Source organism: Arachis hypogaea, chromosome 12, assembly GCF_003086295.3.
Source record: "Arachis hypogaea cultivar Tifrunner chromosome 12, arahy.Tifrunner.gnm2.J5K5, whole genome shotgun sequence".
Lineage (NCBI taxonomy): Eukaryota > Viridiplantae > Streptophyta > Magnoliopsida > Fabales > Fabaceae > Arachis > Arachis hypogaea.
The window spans coordinates 32,154,870-32,165,195 of NC_092047.1; the positions used below are offsets into that span (position 1 = coordinate 32,154,870).

Below are 10,326 nucleotides of genomic sequence, written 5' to 3' on the forward strand. Positions count from 1 at the left end.
TATTTCGCATACTCTTTGGGGAACTAACTATTGGCTTTGCTGTGGTGGGGAAGGCTGAGCTTGTTATTGTTGATTCAACTGTAATTGCTTCAGTAGGTTGGTCATTTCACATATACTCTGTGTAAGAGCAGTAGTCTCAGTACTATAGGAAACTTCTGCAACAGCTTTCGAGTGGCAATTCCTGTGCCTGTGATTCCTGGTGGACTCAGCTAATTTGCTGATTAGTTGCCATGCTTCATCTGCGGTCTTGTACTTCTTCAGAGAACCATTACTAGCACCATCTAGTGTAGTCTTATCCCGAGGCTTCATGCCTTGAGTGAAATAGCTGATTAACACTAGCCTGTCAATCATGTGATGGGGGCATGCATCCAGAAGGTTCTTAAAATGCTCCCAGTACTCATAGAGAGTTTCTGATTCACCTTGAACAATGCGTGAGATCTCTTTCCTTAGTCTGTCTGTAACTTCAGCTGGAAATTATTTTTCCAAAAATTCTCTTCTGAGCGTATCCCAGTTGGTAACAGTTGCTTCAGGTTGGGAGTAGTACCACTCCCTCACCTTTCCCTCAAGAGAAAATGGGAAGGCAGTTAACAGAATAGAAGTTTCATTTGCACCCTGACGCCTAATAGTAGAACAGGCTGTCTGAAAATCCCTGAGGTGCTTGATGGGCTCCTGAGTAGGTAAGCCATAAAACTTGGGCATTAAGTTGATTAGTGCAGTCTTCAGTTCAAAATCTGCAGCCAGAGTTGGATGATGCACTTGATACAGTTGCATTGTAAAATCTGGGGCTCTAACTTCCTGGAGAGTAATCCTCCTAGGTGCTGCCATTCTATCTACACGTGAATCAACTGAATCAGTAGTAAAGGAGCTTGTTTCGCTCTCAGATGGCGGTTCAGATTCACCCTCAGATGAGACTGGTGAATCGATCACAATCACTTCACCATCTTCAGAGGCTAACCGACGTCGAGCTCGCCTAATACATAAAATAGTTCTTTCAATTTCAGGATCAAATGCGGCTAAGCTCGGATCAGGCAGTGAACGCATCATTCAATGAAAGAAACATATAGCTCATGGTAATAAAATAAAAATAAAATATGCAAATAAAAAAATAAAAATATGTACACTAATTAATAATTTAGCACACAATTGCAACTCCCCAGCAACGGCGCCAAAAACTGGTGCGTGGCAGAAGTTAGGCCAATTAAGAGATTGTAATATAAGAACAGCGTTGCGAGTATAGCTCTTAACCAGCTAAAATTCGCCTCAACAATTTAGAAAGGTGTCACAAAAATTTAGAATAAAAATACTGGGAGTATGAGTTTGGATAATGAGTAATTAAATAATTGTAAATTAAAGCAATAAAAACTAAGAATGATTATTAATATTCTAGATAAAAAGCCTTGATTGGGGGAATGATTAATTGGAAGTTCTATCCTTGTTGGGGTCTCTTAAGTGTAGTATTAAAAAGGTTGTTGTTTTCACTTAGTTAACCCTTACTAAATAAAGGAAAGTCAAGTGATTGAGCTAACTCTTATTCGTACATCCTAGTCCTCTCCCTTGGGAAGGTCTAGCGTTAGTAAATACAGAACTAGCCAACAACTTCCAGTTTAATCAGCACTTAAGCCTTCCAACTCAAGTGTCTCCTTTTAATCAACCCCATGTCAAGTATGGAGTCTACTCCATTGACATGAATAAAACGCTAATAAAAATATAAGAAGAAGACATGATAAATTGAATAAAATAAAGCTTTAAAAATTAATTAAAGATAAAAGTAATCCTTTGCGCTAACAATCCATAAAAATAATCCAATTACTACTTTAAACAAGAATTAAGAATATGGAATAAATAAAAGATTAAGTAAGGAAACAAACTAGAATGGTATCTTCAACGGAGGTAGTGATTCTTCAATATCCAAAAGCAAAAGCAATAAACTGGGAATGTAAAGAGAAACTAGAGGGAGAGTAATTCCTCTCTAGATTCAGATCTAAAAACCTAAAAACTATCCTAATAAGATTATGTAAATGTATCTCTGTGTGTAAAAAGGTGTTGTGTAGAGTCTCTGCATGTTTCCTGGCTTTATTCTGGGTTTTATGGGCCTAAAACTGGGTCAAAACGCGGCCCAAAATCGCCCCCAGCATTTTCTGTTATTTCTGCAGATTGCGCAGGTCACGCGTACGCGTCGTCCACACGTTCTCGTCATTCAGTGATTTTCTTTGTCATGCGTACGCGTCATCCACGCGTTCGCGTCATTTGTGCAGACTCCAATCCACACGTACGCGTCAGGCACGCGCACGCGTCGCTGCAATTTTCTCCACTCCGCGCGCTCGCGTGAGCCATGCGCGCGCGTCGGTGTTCGCTGGTCATCTCCTTAGTTTCTTGTGTTCCTTCCATTTTTGCTAGCTTCCTCTTCATTCTCTTAGCCATTCCTGCCCTATAAAGCCTGAAACACTTAACACACGGATCACGGCCTTGAATGGTATAAAGGAGAATTAAAATACATAATTTAAAGTTCTTTAGGAAGCAAGTTTTCAACCATAAAACAATACTAGGAAGGGAAATGTAAAATTATGCAATTAGTATGAATAAGTGGGTGAAGACTTGATGAAACCACTCAATTAAACATAAGATAAACCATAAAATAGTGGTTTATCAGAGCACATATTAAAAAAGAAAAAAATCTGTTAATAGCTGCCTCTATGCTCTCATGATTGTATATTTTCATGAATCCACACACAAGAACAAGCTGGTGGATATAATTCTTGGACCACCGTGGTTGTAGCATTTAACTAGGGAGTTGCTAGTTTAGAGGATAGAATCTGAGATTAAGGACCATATGGTAACTCAACAGAATTTTTTCTTTAATTTCGGTGTATTTATTTTATATATATGATGTAAACTAATGTTTTACCTATTTTAGGGTCTCATGAAAAGAGCACAGCTGAAAGACAAATTGATGAAAATGAAGAAGGAAGAAAAGAAGGAGAAAAAGAAGAAGCCACAAAAGAAGAAGAACATTTCTTCAGAAAGTGATAGTGTTACTGACTCTGAGTCTAATTCTGAACAAGACTTAGTGGAGGCACCAAAAACAAGAAAACAACCAACAAGAAAGACAAAAAAGTAAGTATTATTTTTCGATATATTTTATCATTTTTACTATATTTATTGCCTGATGATTGTTTGTTGTCCAGAATGGAATCCAAAAATAGGAAGCAAATTGTTCAGGATTCATCTTCCAAAAACCAAACTGAATCTGATGATGAGTAAGATTCAGAAATTATCATCGGAATGCTATATTTTCTATTTATATCAAAATTTTATTTATTAACAGAATGTTTTCAATTTATTGTCAGAAATGAAGAATTGGAGCAAATAACAAAAGGAAGATTGAAGAAAAAAGTTCACAATCCTGCAAAAAAGTATGCATTGTTTTCAGGTGTATTTTATCAATTTTGTTGTATTTATTTGCTTGATGATTCTTTTCTTTCCAGGATGTAATCTAAAACAAGAAAGCACATTATTGAGGATTCATCTTCTAAAAAAGAAACTGAATCTGATGATGAGTAAGATACATTGAAATGCGATCTTTTATTCATCAAAATTTTATTTGTTAACATAATTTTTTGTATGTACTGTCAGAACTGAATAAATACAACAAATAAGAGAAGCAAAAAATGAAGAAAATAAATGATAAGCCTGCACAAAAGTATGTTTTGTTTTTCGATGTAATTTGCTAAGTTTATTGTGTTTTATTTTCCTAATGATTATTTTCCTTTCCAGATTGCAAAAAAAAAAAAATCACAGATATACCAGAAGGTGGGCACCACTCCACAGAAGCTCACTATGATTCTTCGCAAACGTAAGATTCATTATGTGAAATCCTTTCTTTGCTAAAATTTTAGTGAATGTAATTAATTACTCTAGTTTTACTAAATAATGTTTATTTTGTCCTTAGAATGTCGCATGTAAATTTGGCAAGTGAAAATGATCCTGTGTTTCAAACACAGACAAGCTATCAAAGCAGTGTAAATAAGCCAAGTGATAACATATAATTTCTGTTTCTCTAACTATTTCCTTAATTCTTGTGTTACCATATTCTGCTTCTGATTCCATATATACATATTTTTTAGAAAAAAAGTCCTTTAATACTTTATTCAAGAAAAAAAAATAGGAAAAAAAAAGAAAAAAAAAACTGTAACTATGTAAGTTCTCATGAAACAGAAGTTGTGTTTCTATTGAATGCTTGAGGTGTGTTAGTGAGATGATTTCGGTGTATTTCAGGTTCAAGGAATAAGAAGAATCATTAAATGAACCAGCTCCTGTTTTAGAAGCAATAATAGGTAGTAATCCTCAAGAAAAAAAATTGTTCTTCAGAAAGAGACTTATTCTCAAGCAGAACCACTCGACATGTGAGTTTTTCAACTTATTTTCAATCTTATATTCTTTGAGTTAATCATTTTCACCTAAATGTTTACTCAATATTAACTTTTTACTTTTGTCTTCATTAGACTTCCACTTCAAATATTTGCACCTCCATAAGAAACAACAGCCTCAAGCCCTCTGCAAAAACAACTAACTGTTGCAAAGTCTCCCATTGAGGAATATACATAAGAAACTATTAATGCGTAAGGAATAATACTTTCGGTGTATTTGGTTTGTCTTTGGGTGTATATGTGCATGGTTTAATGAGTTACATGTCTTTTTGAAATAACAGTGTATTTGGTTCTTATTTCGATGTATTTGGTATGAATTGAGGTGCAATTGCTTTGTTTTTTTAATTTAATTCCTTTTCTATAATCCTGCAGTACTCCATAGCCTCATAAACCTGGTGAAAACACACCAACAGAGGAACATACTAAAGAACATCCTCAACAACCTCAACAAAAATCTAATGAGCTAGTAACTCCTTTTAAAGTGTAAGTTCTACACAATATAATTTTCTTTCAATATTTTCTATGTATTCTTATACTATTTTATTTGTCACTATGTAGTCATCCACCCTCTTAAGCCAATGCTGGATTAATGATGGTTACCAATGCAGCATCATTTCTAAAGCATGACATTCCTGCACCATCATTCGGCCTTGACTTTTCTAAATCGAGTGAGGAAGATACAATTACTTAGGAGGTTGAACCAGCAGTTGAAAAGGAAAAATCTTAAGAGAGCCCAATATTGGTTGAAGAATTAGAAGAGTTGGTGGAGCAGCTTACCGTGAGCTTTGTTAACAATTTCAAAACTCCTGTGAGGTGAAGCGAAATAACAGGCGACCTTAAGGAAAAATGCTTTCTCTGTGTCACAACTATCAAGACCTATGATGATACAAGCACTAATGAGTGGGACACAATATTCATCCTGAACCATGAATATCCGATTGAAATAACCAGAAGGCACTTTGGATCTTTATAAGCCAATATATATGTCAAAAATCTGGTAATCATAGATAACATTAATGATTTTCTTATGAGTTGTTGTGCCATATATGTAATAACTTTGGGTTTTTTGTTTTCCTAAGTTGTTTCTGCAATGTATCATATTCTGAACAAATAAAGAATTAAAAGATATGAAGAACAAATATACTATCTCCCCCTGATATTGTGGTAAGGTGTAGTAAATTCAAATTTTGGTATTTTGTTATAATTGTTTCTTTCGGTGTTATACAAATTCTGCAAAATTTGGCTTTGAGAAATCATCAAGGCAAGTTCAAACAACTAAAAACTAACAAGCCCTTTGATATTCAAGACTATAAGGACTTCATCCCATATTTAGACAAGAAAAAGTTTGTATCCCATCCATTTGTAAGTTTTCGTTTATAAAGTTTCTTAAACAATTCTTTCATTAGGTGCCAATTAAACTAAAAAATTGTTCTCTCTGGGAAAACTTCAGATATTTGCCCTAGTTTGCTATACGAAACATTGGTGGGTATGGATGGTGGAGGATAAAAAGAAGAAATTTCATGTCCTTGACCCATTTCACAAAAAATCTCCTTCGAAAGAAAGAACAACACTTAATAAATTTGTTGTAAGTTATTTCTGTTTTCTCTTTAAATTCTCTAGTTTCTGTCTATTATTAGCAATATAAAACTTCGGTGTAGTTCTGTTTGAAATAAGGTGGACTATTGGTTCATTTCGGTGTAATTTGGTATTAAATATAGTCTTTCTTATATTTTGCTTTTTTTGGTTTTTAGGACTTCATGATTTCAAGAATGAAGGTATTTGCCGAAGGACAACCTTTGACGGACAAGGATGATGAAATTGAAGCACCATACATTAACATCGCCAGGAAACATAACCAGTATAAATCTTTCTATCTGAGAAATTTTGTGTTTTCTCTTATTGTCCTATTTTATTTTGCTTATTTATTTTTGTTTTTAGCTTCTATTGTGCAATTTATGTGATGAAATGGCTTGAGATAATTGAACCAGGAAACATCAAAAAGAGAAAATATGTATGGAAGAACTGGACATAGGTAACTATCTTTAAAAATAAATAACTCTATATTACTAAGTTAACGGAGTTTAATAAAAGAAATTTCTTTAAATTGTAGGAAGAAGTGGATCATCTCAGAGTTGAATATGCTTCACTCATTCTATTTGATGAAATAAATCGACTCAGAGATAAAGCCATTCAAGAATGTGAAGCCATTAGACTGTACAAGCCATCTGCGGTATTAGAATCCTTATTGTGAATTGCATTCAGAAGATATCGACAGTAAATAGTTTGAATGTTGTACAATGTTAAAAATTGTGTACTAAATTATCTGTTTGAACACATACTTTCTATCTTTGTAAATATTTAATCCAAGCTTTTCATAATTTTTTTTTGCAAAAATAATCTTTTATGAAGCTATCTATATTGTATTGAAATGTTGTTAATCTAAATGAATCGAGGTTAAAAAAAATTTAGGAAAACAAGATTAAATTATTTAATACACTGAATTCCTTTACGAATACACCGAAAACTATTCAAAATACACCGAAAAATGTGTATACATATTTTTCTGAAAATTATAACCAGGAGATATGAAAATTCTGTAATTTGAATTGTTACTCTTCTTAAGTATTGAATTGTCTATGTATTTTATATTTAAAACAAACAAATCCCTTCAAATAGTTGAAGACACTAATTTCTAAACAAACAGCAACACGTCAAAATAGAACAAAACAAGAAAATATAAAAACAAAGAGCATGCAGAATACACAGAAATTGTTTCGCAGTACACCGAAATAGTGTCACACTACACCAGAAAAACTATCCTATGCTATTGAATCTATAAACTGATAATTCATAACATGTCCATGATAATGGCTGAAATTTGACTACACCACTGAACCCTGATAAAAAAGGTTAAACTGCAAAAAATAAATCATATATTATCACAACTATTAACATGCACAAATTCAATTTTTCGTATTTAAAAAACATCACTTTTACCTCGGTTAGATCTTTCTTTTTCTTTTCTTTAAAGCATTTGCAATCTATTTTTCAGTTTTTGACCCCAATCTCTTTTTTGGACGTCCTCTTGTTCTAATCCATGGAGGGCTTTGAAGTTCGTTAATATCTTCCAAGAAGCATCATGGTGAGATAACGAATATTTTCCTTTGCTTTTGGCTTTGTATTCTTGCATCTCATAGCATTATCGTAAGCGCGGTGTAGAATCACAGTCAACTCCTCAGATTCTGATGCAAATTCACAAATATTTTGTGATCAAAATACCAAATCATAAAATCTTCTGCTTCTTGGCTCCAATAGAGGCTTGTCGTGGTTGTTCTTGATATGTGTATGCCTCCTCTTTACGTTCTTGCTATAAGACCCATAATTTTCGAAAAAAAAATTATTATGAGTTAATTTCAATTTATTTATTCATTAAAGACTTTATTTTTAGAAATTATTTTATTAAAAGTAATTAAATCAAGTTTTGACAATTAAATTAGAAATTTTACTTAATTTTATAATTATTGAATAATTTTTTATATTTAAATTATAGAGCTTAACAGTTGTAAAAGAATAAGAATTTTATACAATTTAATTAAATAATAGAGATTCTAGAATTTATTACTTAAATTTTATAAACAAAGAAAATTAATTATATTATCTTCAATTTTAAATTAAAATATTTCATTAAAAGTCAATTAGAAAAATAATAATCAAATAACATTTTAAAAATAATTTTAATAAATTAAATTAGGTTTTTGATTATTATTATTGTTATTATTCTTATAATTATTATTATTATAATTATTGTAGTAGTAGTAGATCATTATTATTATTATTAGTAGTATTAGTATTAGTAGCAGGAGTACTCCATTCAGTCGCACCCACACGCACTAAATTGGGTTGGGTGATGCTGTTGGTGCTTGCGAGGAAGACGAAGAAAGCTTTTATTGTGGAAGGATTTAGTAGTTGCCTTTGATTATATATTATGAGATCTGAGAGAAAGAGAGCAGAAGAGGGAAGAGAGGGCTTGAGGAAGAGAAAGGGAGAAGAGGAAGGAACAGTGGCGCCGGAGGAAAGGGAGACCGCCGCTGCAACTGCGCGCCACCATCACGTCCTGTTGCTTGCGCTGCCACCGTCCAACTCGAGCCACCATCGCGCCGTTCATCACCATCGCAAGGAAGCTCAGAACCGAGGGAGAGAGTCGCGCGAGGAGAAGGAAGCGTTGCCGTCTGTGGAACCCGCGTCGTTGCCGTCGCCGTCGACGCAGATCTGACCAGAGGAGAAGAGGAAAACGCGACCAGAACGGGATGGAAGGGAAGGAAGCCACCTTCGCCGCCGTTGAGCCATCTCCGCCGCTGTTGCCGTCGGAAACCGCCACTGAAGCTTCTATTTTCTTGGTAAGCTCTTGTCCTGTTCTGGTTTATCTTCCTTATCCGTCGAAAATATGTTACCGTAAGGGTCGTCGCTTAAGTCGTATATGTTTGATAATGTTGTAGTGAGTTTTCCCCTGTGAGCTGAAGCTACTGCTGTTGGAGCTTGCCGGAGTTAATCGCTGAAGCTGCGGCTGCGCTGTACTTTAGTTCCTTGCTGGTACAGTAAGACGTTCTTGCTTTGAAACTCTTTTAGTCGATGTTCTATTATGTGGCTGAGGTTTTGCAATGTTATTTGTTATTTGATTGAGTTTCGGTTATTTCTTGTTGCGATTAGAGTGACTATGGTTGCTGCAAAAGTGGTTTGGAACTGCGGTTGTGGCTGCCGCCGTGATGAGCCGGGGGAAAAAGGGATTCAACACATTTAATTATGTGAATTGCGAATAATTGAGGTAGGGGTTTTTTCTTAAAACCTAATTTACATTACAGAGTTGTGATAAATAGATATTGATGCAAAAAGATATACTTCTGCGATTATATTTGTCTTGTGGATGTGATGGTTTGTTGAACTGAATTATTGGATGCTTGATTGCGTGAGGGGTGAATGGTTGTTGATAAAAACCGGTTTGAAAGGTTATTTACTTGATTTTGGAAATAATTTGAGATATAAAAATAAATTGATTCTGGGAGCGGTTTGATTTTGAGTTGGTATGATTTTATAAATGATTTAATATTTGAACTTATTTGATTTTAAAAAGAGTTTTATTGTTGGAGTTGGTTTGATTTGAAAATAATTTGATATTGGAACTGGTTCAACTCTGGAAAATATTTGAGATTTGGAAATGGTTGAGAAAAAGTTTGAGAAATATTTGGATGGGACCCGAAAAGGGTGGCAGTGTCTGAGTTTTAGAGGAGATGCTGTCGAAATTTTATAAAATTAGAAGTTTTATTTGAAGTAATTAATTAAAAAGATTTGTTTTTAAATATTATATGTTTTAAGATTGATTTATTTATCAAAGAAAGAATTATGTTTTGAATTGGGATTGTTAATGGACGGAATGGAAGGAAGGATGATGAGGATTTTCTTTGAAATATGGTTTTTGAATGAATTTGGAAATGAGATTTAGATTGATGAATGATTATGATGTTGAGAATGTTGAGATATCGATTGAGAATGTTGAGATATGATCTTTGAATTATTCATATGGCTTATGAATTTGAATTATCTGAGATACGAGGTTCCCTGGATAAAGTACCATGGCTTGCCACCACGTGTACCAGGTTAAGAACTCGATACTCTGTTGACCCTACGACGTAAGTGTGACCGAGCACTATATAAATTCCCGGGAATGTAACCCCCATTGAGCAATATTTATTATTTGAGAAAAAGCTATGCATAGACTCTTGGGGATGCACGTCGGGGGACAGTCTAAGTATTTTCAAACTTGTCGGGTTGGCTGGATAACTGACAGATGAGCCTCATCAGCCATAGGACATGCATGCATCATATGCATTTGTATGTTTTGTTT

General features: G+C 34.1%; 1 non-coding gene across 1 annotated transcript; it reads left to right on the plus strand.

The window, feature by feature from the left end:
* The first annotated feature begins 345 nt into the window (after positions 1-345).
* LOC112731613 (small nucleolar RNA R71) lies at positions 346-453 on the plus strand. Its single transcript, XR_003167385.1, has one exon. It is a non-coding gene; the product is annotated as a small nucleolar RNA R71 (small nucleolar RNA).
* The last annotated feature ends 9,873 nt before the right edge of the window (positions 454-10,326 follow it).